At 38.4% G+C, this 16119-nt stretch overlaps 1 long non-coding RNA gene across 2 annotated transcripts in view; it reads left to right on the top strand.

Moving 5' to 3' along the window:
* The window catches only part of LOC140169859 (uncharacterized), a 73841-nt gene that overhangs the window by 5849 nt on the left and 51873 nt on the right, over positions 1–16119 (top strand). The window contains exons 3-4 of one of the 2 annotated variants that reach the window (XR_011861420.1): positions 4685–4778; positions 6817–8470. This is a non-coding gene — a long non-coding RNA (uncharacterized lncRNA). Of the gene's footprint in view, positions 1–4684; positions 4779–6816; positions 8471–16119 lie in introns of those variants that run through there. The other variant, XR_011861419.1, reaches the window with a different exon arrangement.

Consider the following 16119-nt stretch of genomic DNA (forward strand, 5'->3'; position numbering starts at 1 on the left):
ACCAAATCCTCATGCATTGTCCACTATACAGAAAGGGATAGGAACTCAGACTCTGTAGATAAATATCATCAAATTTAAGTATTAATTGAAAATTGCAAAATTATTACAACATTCGCAATACCGAATTTGTAATATGTTATCGAAAACAACATTTTGAAAGTATTTGACGTCGGAAAAAAATATTCAACGACGGAAACGATTAAAATATAATCACAAAGTTGAACAAAATAGACAATTTTGCTGCACAGCAGTCTCATGTTGTTCCGCCTTTGCATTCAAATGTATAGAAAGACCACTCGCTATGTAGAAGGTCATTTCGAGACTTACTTTTAAGCTATGGCAGCGCGGAGTTGGTCACGTGCGTATCTATAAAAGCGCATTTATATATATAAACTGTTCACTAGTGATCGTATAATATATATATATATATATATATATATATATATATATATATATATATCACTAGTGAACAGTGTACTATAATATATTATATTACTTTGAAAAGCTGAAGAGTTAACTCCAAAAAAAGCTCATGGGCGAAGTTCAAGCTTGTCAAAATCAAAAATCTTACAATAGACGACTAAATTGATTTTTTGATATTTACTGAAAATTATTGCTTTTTATTTGACCCAGAAAATGTATTTTAAATTGAAAAGGTGTACGGTAGCTCATTTCAACACTGAATTTGATCGGTGCAGTGACCGAGTGAGCCTTGTATAACAAAAGCCATCGACGATGACTAGCGTTCTCAGAGTATTATTATATAGGGTTTTTTTATAAAATAACGGGAAATATTCATGCTTTTGTACCCAGGTCCAGATGAAGGTATTCAAACTTCTAAGTGGGAATATCAATAACATATTACACCACCATGCGCAATGCATAACTCGGTTAGCCCACTTCAGACTAGACCCTCCCTCGGGTCCATGGAGAACGACTGGTAATGTAGATTACATAGCATTAAAAATCAACCCAATACATGGACCCTCCCAGTCTGTAAGCAATTTGCCTTCAAGTTCCCACAAAATGCTGGGAGTTCACTTTTACGGATTTGGAGTCACGCAATCTTTCTATATACCACATCCATGTTTTCACTACATTAACGTTTGTGTAAGCGACTAAAACAACGATATTGTATCCGACCAATCAATGCAGCTTGGCAGCGCGGGGATATTTGAAAAGGCTTCCCTAGCTAAATAATGTGCAAACATTTGCAAACCGCACGCGATAATATACGCAATATGGACAATAGGCCTAAGTCCGAGTCGAGTGGTTGCCTTTTATTATTGCGCGTACCATGGGTCTATCAGACGCGTGCCACTTGAGCTCAATACCTCTCAGTTGTTGACAAGTGTCCCATCCGATCTTGCGTCACATCCCGCGGCATAGCTTTGTGCTACCACCATATTTGAATTGAAACTGGGGCGTGGCTTTCGTAAGTGACATCGGAAACAACGTGCTTCGTTGAACGAATATTTGGAAGTGGAGATCTCTAACAGATTGGACCAGTCTCGGAATCAGCGCTCAATGGACTTTCGCGTTCACTTATAATACGAGTATATTTCTATATTGCTGCATGGTTGACTGTGGTGGGTGTAATTAGTGGCGCCGATTTGTGGATGAAGAGGAATGGGTTTTGGCATTGAAGAAAATAGGGGGGTTACAGGACTTTTCATATTTTTTCATAGGGCATTATGTAATTATTTATTGTTACATTATCCAGAGATGGAACCGAACCGAGACTGGGGGCCAGTCTAACTTCAGACCCACTGATTGCACAACGCCGCTGCGTGTTTCTCGTTTTCCAATTGAATACCTGAGTGGAAGAAGGGCCCAACTCCAATTTTTTACAAAGATGAGTTAGACCCAGCATTTTATTGCCAGCAGACTGTTTTTCCTTGTGTGTGAAAGATGAGCCAAAATTCACTCTCTAAATAGTCTTCCCGTACACTTAATCATGGTTTTCATGGAAGAAAGGCCCAGATTAAAGAGGAATTTTGTTCATCCATGAAATCTGCTTTTCACTACAATAAACTTTCTTGCTAGCATATTACATGCTTCTACTTGTGCAATTAATGGATAATTACCTAATTTCTGTAGCTATTTATAACACATCTGCTTACGGAACTGGCACTTGCAGTATATTAGTGGAAGAAGGGCCCAACTCCAGCTCGTATTAAGACCTGTACCGTTGTCATGGAAACATATATAATTTCGAATGTATGTAATATTGTATGTTCATGTATTAAAGGTCCCCTGAAGATGAAAACATTCTGTCTATAAAACGTTTTCAAATATTTAGTTTTTTCTTAATACCTCAAAAACGGTTTTGATGGAGCTGGGCTCTTCTTCCACTCAGGTATTCAATTATAGAGGAATCCAACGAGCCAAGTCATGGTCAGGATTTGGTCGGCCATTACTGGAACCCCGCAGCACCAAACTGGTGTTGTTACTACCCAATTGGGTGGATTAACCGCTTACAATTCGATGTTAGATTCTTTTGTGTTGTAAACTGTCATCATTCTTTTGTCTACGTGTAACACGGGTGATAGAATGCAGTTTAAAATACCCTCCAAGGCCGCATCTTTTCACATTTTAGGTGAGATGTAGCCGACGGGGACCCAGATATGGCTGCCATTGAGTTGTAGGAATGCGTGAAATTGGATTCGTCCATTAGCTAAGAACAAAATTATCTGAAGTGGCGGTCATTTCAAATCATTTCATTGCAACTCATTTATAAGCTCTTGTATGTACAGGGTGTCCCAAAAAAAAGAGGCCCCTCGTTGCGCCCTCTTTTTCTCCTATTTCTGAAAAGTTGATTAAATATATTTTGGTTTGTAAAGAAACCTTTAATCGTTAGCTTTAATAAACCGAAACAATTATTTCAATCGGCTTACAACTTTTGAAGATATGCCCTTTTGAATAAAAGTACCTGTTTTTCACTCTGTCCACGGATAGCAAACAGAGTGGTTGGAATGGCTCATGCTGTGGAGTGGCCTGCACGATCACCAAACCTCACACCACTTGATTTTTTTCCCTTTGTGGCAATATCCAAGATCTTCGCAAACGTATTACTGAATGCATTTGCAAGTATCCGGCGCACAAGGATGGTACGCAATGCAATTGATGCAATGAGGACCAGGGCTGAAACCTGTATTCGCCAAGGAGGCAACCAGGTAGAGGGCAGAGCAGCACAGTAAACTCACTTAAGAAGAACCAAAGACAAACCAAACAGCCTATTAGGGCTACATTTTATCCAAAAAGAAAAATGACTTATGTTGTAAATAAAAAAAGAAAGCAAGAAACAACAAAGTAAGAAAGTAAGAAACATAATAAAACAAAAAGGCATAAATAACCAAGAAAAAATAAGTAATTGCAAGTAAAGCAAAAGAAGTCTCATTCGGCATCCATTTTACCCACAAATTAATGACACTATTAACAAAATCCATTGCCCATAAACCCACCTGTAAAGCCCATTCCATAAATAAAGTTATTTTATAAAGTTATCATTGAGGAATGTTTGATATTCATGCATGGTATGTGTACTCCTTTTCAATCTTTGAAGTAGCCAAACCGTCTCCGTGGACAGAGTGAAAAACAGGTACATTTCTTTAAAAGAGCATAACTTCAAAAGTTGTTAGCCGATTGATATAATTGTTTTGGTTTATTCAAGCTAACGACTCAACGTTTCTTTAGATACCAAAATATATTTGATCGACTTTTCAGAAATAGGAGAAAAAGAGGGCCCAAATGAGGAGCCTCTTTTTTTTGGGGGGGGGGACACCCTGTATGTAAATATCAGTGGCATAGCGTGGGGTTATCATATGGGGGCACCGACCATAATTGGGGGGGGCATGGCACCGGGTCTGATGGGGGGGGGCACAAGCCGTTTTTCGGCAATTTTCCTATGGGATTTCCTAAATTTTGCAATCGATTTTAGAGGGCACGTGCTCCCCCCCCCCCTGTGCCCCTATGACGCTACGCCACTAGTCTTATTGTCACTGAGACTGTCAATTTTATAAACACAGTGAGACAGTAGTTGTCCCCGTCAACATTAGGATTTTGACTCTATTAAATTGGATTTGAAAGATAACTCTATAGCTGAATTATTTATACTACATCTCTGAGCGACAGCGATTGGTGTTAGCCAATGAGATAGAACTCCGGGAAAAGCGAGCTGCCTTATTGGTCAAATACCAATCGCTCTCGATGGAGTATAAATTCAAGGATTTTGCCCCACCCCCAAGTTTTGGGGGTCCCGCCCTGTCAATACGACATGTTTTAATGGTATACGAGGTATTGTTGGTCGAAGCAGCCAGAAAAAAAAATCGATTTTCATTATCTGAATCAATATATTATTGCAAATAACACTTTGGTGTTTTGCAAAAGTTCATTCTACAAATCATATACTTTGAAAACTGCTTAATTTATTGTTGTTAATGAGTTATGTACGTTTTACAAAACTGTTGTTGTTTCAGCCCTCTTTACAACATAACTCAAGATCCACAGGACCTACACAAGTATATCTGTGATATTTGAATTCTTCTACACGCTCGCTATGAATTGAGAAAGCTCACTACCATTCGCAAGATGCTGTGAACTACCTTTTTTTGCTGCTTCGACCAACAATAGAACGTATCACCTTAAAATGAAATTATTAACCAATTTCTTTTCTTTTCACCAGTCCACAAAAATGCTTACCCCATTGTGACGACGTAAACTTCTGCTGTGCCATTCCTCAATGCATTCTTTATTGTCCTTTGTCATGCGCGTAACAGGTAAGTTATAGAAGTAGGCCTAATTGTTGTAGTAAAATTAACATTAATTTCCCTACGCGATGTATCTTGATGCAATGGGTAAACCTATTATGTGAAATCCAATCATAATTCAAAAACCATAACATAACAGACAACCCTGTGGCTCCCTTCTGCTTTTGTTTTGAGCCAAAAATGCATTCTGTTTTGCCCAGGTGAAGGAAAAGTTTGTTATCATTTATCCAGCAAACACAAAACGTTTTCGACATCATTCGCAAAAGGTTATAAAAGGTTGTCAGAAAACGTTTAAATGTCGGGTTATATCAAGGGTACATTAATGGTATAAAACGTTTTCATAACATTAAATAACATCTGTTGGTAATTTACTGCACAACAAACACAAATGTTTTACAGAGAAAACATTTAAATGTCGGGTTATGTAAAGGGTATAAAAAGGTTTTAATAACATTCCAAAAACATTTTTGAAAACTTGGTATAAATCATTCTAAACAGAATGTTATTTTGGGGTTGAAAAATATTTTGCAAAAAATGATTGCCCAAAATATTTGCAATAACGTTTTAAAATGTTTTCACGACCTTTACATTTTTGTGTTTGCTGGGTACCCACTCTCTGCATGATTCTAATTCATTGCCCACCATTTGGTTTTTACCAGAAGCAATAAAGAGGAGTATCATCCGCACATAAAATCATTTTGCAATTGACACTAATTAGCATGTCATTTACATAACATAAATACAAATGTGGGCCCAAGATACTGCCTTGGGGGACCCCACAGGTTATAGATAGGGGATCAGACTCTACATCATTGACGCTAATCATTTGCTGCCTATTCGGATGATAAGACTTGAACCATGCTGTAGAGCCAATACCTATGATGCTCAATTTTTGACACACAAAGTTGTGGTTGACGGTGTCAAATGCCTTTTGCAGGTCCAAGTTCCAATAGCAGTATAGCACGATGCCTGTATAATTAACAACAGAGGTTTGTGTGCGGATGTAATGAGGGGTGTGTCTATACTATAGAGCATGATCTCCTGAAACCGAATTATTGCGAATTAAACAACAAACCATTATCCCGCAAGTACTTTTCCACCAGGACATAAACTGACCTCTCCAAAATCTTTGAAGTAACGCTGAGAATGCTTACCATGGGCGGTGGAAGCGGGCGGGGTGTACGGGTGGTCCGACCCCCTAAATCATGACAAGAAAAAAAGCAATAATTGCCTGTGCATCTTCCCTTTTTAAACGATAGTACAAAAAGTTTAGCTATCTTGTCAGTTAGATAGTTATCTTGTCACAAAAATTATATTTTTAAACAGTAACACTTTTACGCATGTAAACGCTGTATCTGGTGCGTGATCTATTTCGTCTTTATGCCCCAATGAATCCATGTCTGCTTTTAGTGCGCCAAAATAAAAAAATCTGAGCGGCATTTTGACTGCAAATTTTCATTTGTTTACACAGATTTTGCTAGCATTAACAACATACCGAATGCGCCGTGGCTGCGCAGGGTTGAACCCTGTCACGGGAAACGAATCTCGCGCGTAATCACAATATTTTGCATTCACATATTCCCGACTCGTCACTTCCCGCCCATTTGCTGTCTTGAGTCATGTGACATTTTAGAGTTGAAAAAAGTGAAATAAATCAAGCAAAAATGAAAGGAAATATTAGCAAGTTTTATTTTATCAGTTTCAAGTGAAAGAATACATCGTAGTGTCGATAAATATCAAGAAATCTCAATTCGGATGTGGACGAATGTGCCTTCCCTTATTCTGGCCTAAACAGCAGCAATACATACGTTGTCATGGGAGCTTCTAGCCTAGCGTGTCCCCTATATTGCTGTGTCTAACTGCAGCTTACACACACTTAAATTGTGTAATTATGAACCCTCCAAAAATTTTTGACCACCCCCCCGAGACTTAATTTCACCCTCATTTTGTTTATGGTTTGTAATAAAAAATTTTGGTGACATACATTGATCCCATCGTTAAATCTGTTTTAACCAGTCATTTTCGCCTTTTCCTTTGAACTTTACAGGTTTGATGGGAACTTGGCTGATTATATATGATAAATAAAATACCGATAATAAAAGTAAAGCAAGCAGGTAAATACCATCGGAGATCAACGCAGAACAAACGAAAATGGTTCGACATTGAAGATTACTTTGCAGCTGCATAATTTAAACATTGGACAAACCATAATGTATCAATCGTGAACAGTATGCTTCGACTATATTTATAAATACGTATTTATAAATACGCACGTTACCGGTACAGAAAAAGGATAGGAACTCTTTAGATGAATATCATCAAATTTAAGTATTAATTGAATAGCAAAATTATTACACATGGGGGATTTCCGAGTTTGTCATAAAGTATTTGCCGACGGAATAAATATACAATACATTTTTGAAATAACTATTATGATATTTATATCGCACGTTATACTCGTGCGATAGCCAAGGCCTTTTCACGTCACATCATTTTGGTTACTAAGAAGCTGGCTTTTCATGTTCACTCAACATGTACAGTTGAAGGTCGTCTACTTACATAAACAGTAAGAAACAGTGAGTTCACCGAAGCAAATCGTGACCGCTGGGGTCCGCCTATCTATTTAAATATCAAACCAGTTATGTGATTTACCATAGAAATTCTAATGCCTTCATAAGTCCCTGGCAACAGTACAAAAGGTCTGCAAGCTCCTAAAGTATGACTAAATATCATAATAGTTGTTCACGCGTTTCTCATGATTTATTGACAGAAAGGTTTACAAAGTTGAACAAAATAGACAATTTGGCTGCAGTACATTAGTCTTATATTGTTTACCGCCTCGCGCCTTTGCATTCAAATGCACACAAAGATCACCAACTGTGTAGACGGTCACTTCCAGACTTAATGTCTGCAAGCTGTTATGGCAGCGCGGAGGTGGTGACGAGTGTTTTTATAAATACGTATTTATAAATGTAGTCTAAGGCAATAGAAACAATTAGTTCGACTTTCAATCGGCCATCGATGTTTGGTCGCTCCTTATTATTTATGAACTCAATTAAGTTACTATTGGTACTTGTGATAACATATTAATCGTTGAATTGCCTGTATTGAAATGATATTGACCAATATAAATTTAGCATTGATTCTGATTAATTAGTTGATATTTCATTAAAAGCAAGCTTTGGAGCAGCATCGACGGTTGATCCAAAGATGGAATACATTTGTTTCTGGTGCCTAATATGCATACTTATGAAAGTTCATGATTTTGATTTAAACTTTTGATTCAAACACAATTCCTAACTCGGAATTTCCAGATGGTGCTCCATCTTTCATGAATGAGTGAGTGACTGTATTAAGTCGAGATCTTTTTGACCTTTGACGTAATAACAGACTCGGAGACTCCTGAAAGTCACTAGCCACCATGATCGCAAGGGCCAGAAATCGCATGTGAACAACGCTTTAGCAAAATGTGGATATCCTAAATGGGCACTCGATAAAGCTAGATGATGCCTAGTAGTACATCATCAGATGTCTCAAACCACATTCACATCGAGTCTTCTGGACATTTCGTTTTCTTAGACAAAGGATACATACTCGACAGGGACAGCAGGTGGTTCTGAAAATTCCGAGGTAGGAATTAATCCATTGTGTTTGGATCAAAAGTCCAAATTAAAGATCAAATATCATAATGTATCATTGAATATTGAAACTTTGTGTCGAATCATTTTTTAAAGATGTTAATTTGAAATAAATATCCGTATTCGATGGATTTACCATCGTAGACTAATTAAATCAGCCTACTTTGCCCTTTTGGAATTTTGTAGTGCACAACGTAAGAAACCTTTCATATTGCACAGATTTCCAGTTCAGTGTTCAGTGGTTTAGGAAAAGTATTCAAATCACAGAATTAAAAGCAGAGAACCAGGACTCGACCGCCATCTTGATACAGGCATGGAGCAAGAATTGGGAGTATTCGGTTTCCCTCGGAATGCGCACGAGGCATTCGTTGTCATGCAAGCGCGACATGGATGATGGGCGAATTTGAGAGACGCACTTGATGCGACCTGCACGCGAGTACCAAGACGCTTCAGATGAGACGCAGAATTGTTTTCGTTCGTCTCCGCGCACCGTCGGCAAGGACCCGAATACCCCCAATTTTCTCCCCATAGCTGACTGCGCGATTGTACGTGACGGTATAGGGAGTCCCGGTTCTCCTTCTCTAATTCTGTGATTCAAATAGATATCACACTTACACCGCCCTACGCCATGCATAACTTCGGCTAGCCCAATTTCCCTATTCCATCTAGAAAGGACCAGGGATACCAGGAGGGTGAGAGTTAATAAGGGCAATGTCTGGTTGACAGATGCATGTTCGTCAACTATTATAGCTTTAGTCTCCTCCTCGGCACGTCAGTTAGTTTTCTCTCACTAGGTGGGGTGAGTGGATGATCAAAGACGGCGGAGAAAGATATATACTTGTTTGTCAGACGGTCTAATTCTATCAAGCATAACACCTCAACAACCATCGTCCAACGTTCAGAACGTATGTACATAATATCATTGCTAGTCTCAGCAGTGGCGGTTCTAGAGCGGTATAACTTTCTTTCAGCAACGTTTGTCCACAACCCACAAGATAAGAAAATTTAATATTATTATTATTACTATTTGATCGAAAAAGGCTAAGCATCGTTCAATGTATTAATGCAAATCCAATGTTTTAAGGGGGTACTACCCCTCGATAAATTTAATGTCTATTTTTGCATTTTTCTCAAAACTAATAACACAGTGGTAACAAAAGTTATGTATATTATAGGGGCAAGAAATCCAATTACTACACTGGAATTTCAGTTACTCAAGACAAGTGGTTTGTTATTTATGATCAGAAATAAGGTACCGCTAGGATGTACCTCGTTTCCTATCATATATTCTGAACCGCTTGTCTTGAGTCACTGAAATTTCAGTGTAGTAATTGGATTCCTTGCCCCAATAATATACATAACTTTTGTTACCAGTGTGTAATAATTTTTTGAGAAAAATGCAAAAATAGTCACCAATTTACCACATGGGTGTAGTACCCCCTTAATGCGAAACCTTATTACAATATACTAATTCTAGTAAATATGTACATAATAATATGATTTTAGAAACAAGTCTGGCTTTGATGGAAACTCAAGAACAAAATTTTGTGAAAGATTGCCACCACCGCGTTGGTTCGAACCAAAACAAATTGCTTGGCTTGCTTTTACTAAAGTGACAAGTTTTCAGTGTCACACAAAAACGTGTTTTTCCTTGAGAAAAATATAAAAATGAAGAAAAAATAATGAGAATGTGAGGTACAAATAATGAAAATGATGTCTGTCTTCAAAGATATCAACCTTAAAACAACCCGGGATAACAACTAGACATAGAGCATATTTAATTTTGATTTGTGAAATGTGATATTTAATCACGGAATTTGAACACGAAATTGAAATTACATCACGGAAAATCACGGGATTTAGTATTTAACACCACGCACGGAATATCGCAAAATTCGGTGTTTTAAATCACAGAAAACTTGCCACTCTACACTAATGTCTTCGACCGAGGCGTGTAATAGAGAACTTCCGGTCTAAAACAAAATACCTTCTAAATGCCTCTTCTGCCACAAGTAACTTGGCAAAGTGATGCCACATGCACACATACATAATTTGACATTAGCCAATGTCTATGGGGTTTTCATATATTCTGGGGTCAAAGGTCATTAAGGGGTTACAACACGGCTGTGTTCGTGGTCTTAGACCACAGCTAAGTCTAGTTACACTAAGTCTAGTCTAAGTCTTTTTTCTTACAGGTTCTTTCTTCTTTCTTTACACAGCCGTGACGTTAGTCACGGCTGTGTCTTTTTTCTTACAGGTTCTTTCTTTCTTTCTGCCGACCACTACATTTGCTCTAGCACTTACATGCTTATACCGATTTTGACCTAACTTGGTCACAACCATCATTGACCATGCCCCTACATGTCATATGAAACTCGTGGGGTCGAAGGTCACGCAGGGGTCATAGGGGTCAAAACGTGATTTCAACTAAAATGCTTCTTCTCTCACAGATTACGTAAGACAGTGACACCATTTGCACACATGCATTGTTATTATCCAGTGTCTATGGGGTCCTCACAGATTTTGGGTCAAAGGTCATTAAGGGGTCACTTCTGGTATAAAACGAAAAACCTTCAAATTTTTTTATTTGCTAAGAAAAACATAGGACAGTAACAATATGTTCACACATAAATTGTTGTTACCCTGTGTATATGTGGTATTTTTTTATTTAGTGTCAAAGGTCATTAAGGGGCCACTTCCGGTATAAAACGAAATACCTTTAAAATGCTTCTTCTCCCACAAATTACGTAGGACAGTGACACCACTTGCACACATAAATTGTTATTACCCAGTGTCTATGGGGTCCTCACAGATTTGGGGTCAAAGGTCATTAAGGGTCATTTCCGGTATAAAACGAAAAACCTTCAAAAATTTTTATTTGCTAAGAAAAACATAGGACAGTAACGGTATGTTCATACATGAATTGTGGTTACCCAATTCATACGTGGTATTTTTCTTATTTGGGGTCAAAGGTCATTAAGGGGTCACTTCCGGTCTGAGACGAAAAACCTTCAAAATGCCCCCTCTGCCACAAATAACATAGCAAAGTTGTGCCACGTGCACCCATGCATTGACATTAGCCAATGTCTATGGGCGTTGTCATATATTTTGGGGTTAAAGGTCATTAGGGGTCAAAACACGGCTGTTCGTGGTCTTAGACCACAGCTAAGTCTAGTTCTTTCTTTCTTCTTTCTTCTTTCTTTCTGCCGACCATTACATTTGCTCTAGCACTCACATGCTTGGACCGATTTTGACCTGACTTGGTCACAGCCATCATTGTCCATGCCCCTACATGTCACATGCAACTCATGGGGTCAAAGGTCACGCAGGGGTCATAGGGGTCAAAAACGTGATTTGAGCTCAAAATGCTTCTTCTCCCATAGATTACGTAGGACAGTGACGCAATGTGCACACATGCATTGTTATTACCCAATGTCTATAGGGTCCTCACAGATTTGGGGTCAAAGGTCATTAAGGGGTCACTTCCGGTATAAAACGAAAAAACTTAAAAAAATTTTATTTGCTAAGAAAAACATAGGACAGTAACGGTATGTTCACACATAAATTGTAGTTACCCTGTGTATGTGTGGTATTCTTTAATTTAGGGTCAAAGGTCATTAAGGGCCACTTCCGGTATAAAATGAAATACCTTTAAAATGCTTCTTCTCCCACAAATTACGTAGGACAGTGACACCACTTGCACACATGAATTGCTATTACCCAGTGTCTATGGGGTCCTAACAGATTTGGGGTCAAAGGTCATTAAGGGGTCACTTCCGGTATAAAACGAAAAACCTTCAAAATTTTTTATTTGCTAAGAAAAAATAGGACAGTAACGGTATGTTCACACATGAATTGTGGTTACCCAATTCATATGTGGTATTTTTTTATTTCGGGTCAAAGGTCATTAAGGGGTCACTTCCGGCCTGAGACGAAAACCTTCAAAATGCCCCTTCTGCCACAAATAACATAGCAAAGTGATGCCACGTGCACCCATGCATTGACATTAGCCAATGTCTATGGGGTTTTCATATATTTTGGGGTCAAAGGTCATTGGGGGGTTACAACACGGCTGTGTTCGTGGTCTTAGACCACAGCTAAGTCTAGTTCTTCTTTCTTCTGTCAACCATTACATTTGCTCTAGCACTCACATGCTTACATCGATTTTGATCTAACTTGGTCACAATGATCATTGACCGTGCCCCTACATGTCACATGAAACTCGTGGGGTCAAAGGTCACACAGAGGTCATAGGGGTCAAAAACGTGATTTAAACTAAAAATGCATCTTCTCCCACAGCTTACGTAGGACAGCGGCCGCACTTGCACACATGCGTTGTTATTACCCAGTGTCTATGTGGTGTACACAGATTCGGGGTCAAAGGTCATTAAAGGGTCACTTCCGGTATAAAACGAAAAACCTTCACAAATTTTTATTAGCTAAGTAAAACATAGCACAGTAACGGTATGTTCACATATGATCTGCAGTCACCCAATGTATATGTGGTATTTTTTTTTATTTGGGGTCAAAGCTCATTAAAGGGTCACTTCCGGTATAAGAAGAAATACTTTTAAGATGCATCTTCTTCCACAAATTATGTGGGACAGAGACGCCACTTGCACACATGCATTGTTATTACCCAGTGTATATGGGGTGTACACAGATTTGGGGTCAAAGGTCATTAAATGGTCACTTCCGGTATAAAACGAAATACTTTCAAAAAAATTTATTAGCTAAGTAAAACATGGGACAGTAACGGTATGTTCACACATGATCTGCAGTCACCCAATGTATATGTGGTATTTTTTATTTGGGGTCAAATCCCATTAAGGGGTCACTTCCGGTATAAAACGAAATACCTTTAAAATGCATCTTCTTCCACAGATTCTGTAGGACAGTGACGCCACTTGTACACATGCATTGTTATTACCCAGTGTCTATGGGGTGTACACAGATTTGGGGTCAAATGTCATTAAGGTGTCACTTCCGGTATAAAACGAAAAACTTTCAAAAATTTTATTTGCTAAGAAAAACATAGGACAGTAACGGTATGTTTACACATTAATTGTGGTTACCCAATTCATATGTGTTATTTTTTTTTATTTGGGGTCAAATGTCATTAAGGGGTCACTTCCGGTCTGAGACGAAAACCTTCAAAATGCCCATTCTGCCACAAGTAACATGGCAAAGTGATGCCATGTGCACACATGCGTTGACATTAGCCAACGTCTATGGGCGTTTTCATATATTTTGGGGTCAAAGGTCATTAAGGGGTAACAACACGGCTGTGTTCGTGGTCTTAGACCATAGCTAAGTCTAGTTCTTACACAGCCGTGACGTTAGTCACGGCTGTGTCTTTTTTCTTACAGGTTCTTTCTTTCTTTCTTCTTTCTGTCAACCATTACATTTGCTCTAGCACTCACATGCTTACATCGATTTTGACCTAACTTGGTCACAATGATCATTGACCGTGCCCCTACATGTCACATAAAACTTGTGGGGTCAAAGGTCACGCAGGGGTCACAGAGGTCAAAAACGTAATTTCAGCTCAAAATGCATCTTCTCCCACATATAACGGAGGACAGTAATGCCACTTGCACACGTGCATTGTGATTACCCAGTGTCTATGGGATGTACACAGATTTGAGGTCAAAGGTCATTAAGGGGTCACTTCCGGTAAAAAACGAAATATCTTAAAAAATTTTTATAAGCTAAGTAAAACATGGGACAGTAACGGTATGTTCACATGTGATCTGCAGTCACCCAATGTATATGTGGTATTTTTTTTTATTTGGGGTCAAATCTCATTAAGGGGTCACTTCCGGTATAAAACGAAATACCTTTAAAATGCATCTTCTTCCACAGATTCTGTAGGACAGTGACGCCACTTGCACACATGCATTGTTATTACCCAGTGTCTATAGGGTGTACACAGATTTGGAGTAAAAGGTCATTAAGGGGTCACTTCCGGTATAAAGCGAAAAACCTTCAAAAAATTTTATTTGCTAAGAAAAACATAGGACAGTAACGGTATGTTCACACATGAATTGTGGGTACCCAATTCATATGTGGTATTTTTTTATTTGGGTTCAAATGTCATTAAGGGGTCACTTCCGGTCTGAGACGAAAAAAAGTGACATGGCAAAGTGATGCCACGTGCACACATGCATTGACATTAGCCAATGTCTATGGGCGTTTTCATATATTTTGGGGTCAAAGGTCATTAAGTGGTAACAACACGGCTGTGTTCGTGGTCTTAGACCACAGCTAAGTCTAGTAGTGTTTACTTCTGAATCGAACGTGGGGACATGGGGAAAGCCTGAATATAGTAAATTATATTTACCTTCATTTAAATATTTATGATACTTTCATCAAAACAAATATTCAAGCAATGATAGTGTGTAATATAAAAAATATAAAATTTCACTATTTTCAGAGAAAATAGTGTTTTTAGACAAAACGACATTTTGTTTTCTGCGTAGAGGTTGACATCACGCATGCTCAATACAATTAATAAACAACCTGGTTGATTTACTAATTGTATTGAGCATGCGTGATGATAAATTTGCAAGAATTTCTTTCTGTTGGGGTGTTTGATAAAATTCCCTTTAAAGGGAAAGCTTCATGGAAAGCTTAAGCAACATATACGTCACTAACTTTGTCCGATCGGGCTCAAATGTGGTGGGTGGAATCCTTGATACGAGGGGAATATATGCCCGAAATAAAATTGAGGTCAAGCGAGGTCAAAGGTCAGTACGGAGGGGTCGAATTTCAAACTTTGTCCGATCGGGCTCAAACTTGGTGGGTGGAATCCTTGATACGAGGGGATTACATGCCCGAAATAAAATCGAGGTCAACCAAGGTCAATTATATAGATAAGAAAGATGCTATCATAATTTATGGAGGCAAAGAAATAGCTAGACTAGCAAAGAGTCTACCAGATCCAGCACAGGGTAATGAGTTCGAGAAAGTGAGAGAAAATTTGAATGACTATTATACTCCTAAGAAAAATAAACACCATGCCAGGTATCTGTTCTTGAAGATGAAACCTAACCCTAAGGAAACAGTTGTGGCATATGCAGCCAGGCTGAGAGAAAAAGCAACAGAATGCGAGTTTGGCGATAGCTACGAGGAACGTATTTTGGAACATTTAATCCAAACGATAGAAAAGCAAAGCCTAGTACAGAAAGCAATTAACAAGAAGTGGAACCTGAGTCAACTTCTCAAGGAAGCAGGTCAACTGGAAGATACTCAACTGCAACTGAAAGAGATGGGTGCGCAGTCAGGCGATATCAAGGCAGCCAAAGTATCCAAGTACACGAAATACTAGAGGCCGTATGTAAGAGCCCAATACGTAACAAAATCCCAGTACGTATCAATTTGATACGTATTGGGCTCAACCTCTTCTACCTAGAACAAAAAGTGGCAAAAATAATTCATCCCGCCCAATACGTAACAAAACTAAAATTTGATTAAAATTACTTTATTCATACTCCCTCCCTCTGTAGTGGTTTTTGTTACGTATTGGGCTCTATACATTTTTTGTTACGTATTGGGCTCCGTTGTTTTTCAAGCAAATTATGGATATTATGTGCATGTGTTTTTATAGAAGTACTTTATATTGACCCAGTAACTCATTTTGAGTCTTTCTAGAACAAAATATTTGACAGTGTTTTATCTCTAGACTTGGAATTTATTTGTTACGTATTGGC

This window comes from Amphiura filiformis, chromosome 14 (assembly GCF_039555335.1).
Source record: "Amphiura filiformis chromosome 14, Afil_fr2py, whole genome shotgun sequence".
In the NCBI taxonomy this organism is placed as follows: domain Eukaryota; kingdom Metazoa; phylum Echinodermata; class Ophiuroidea; order Amphilepidida; family Amphiuridae; genus Amphiura; species Amphiura filiformis.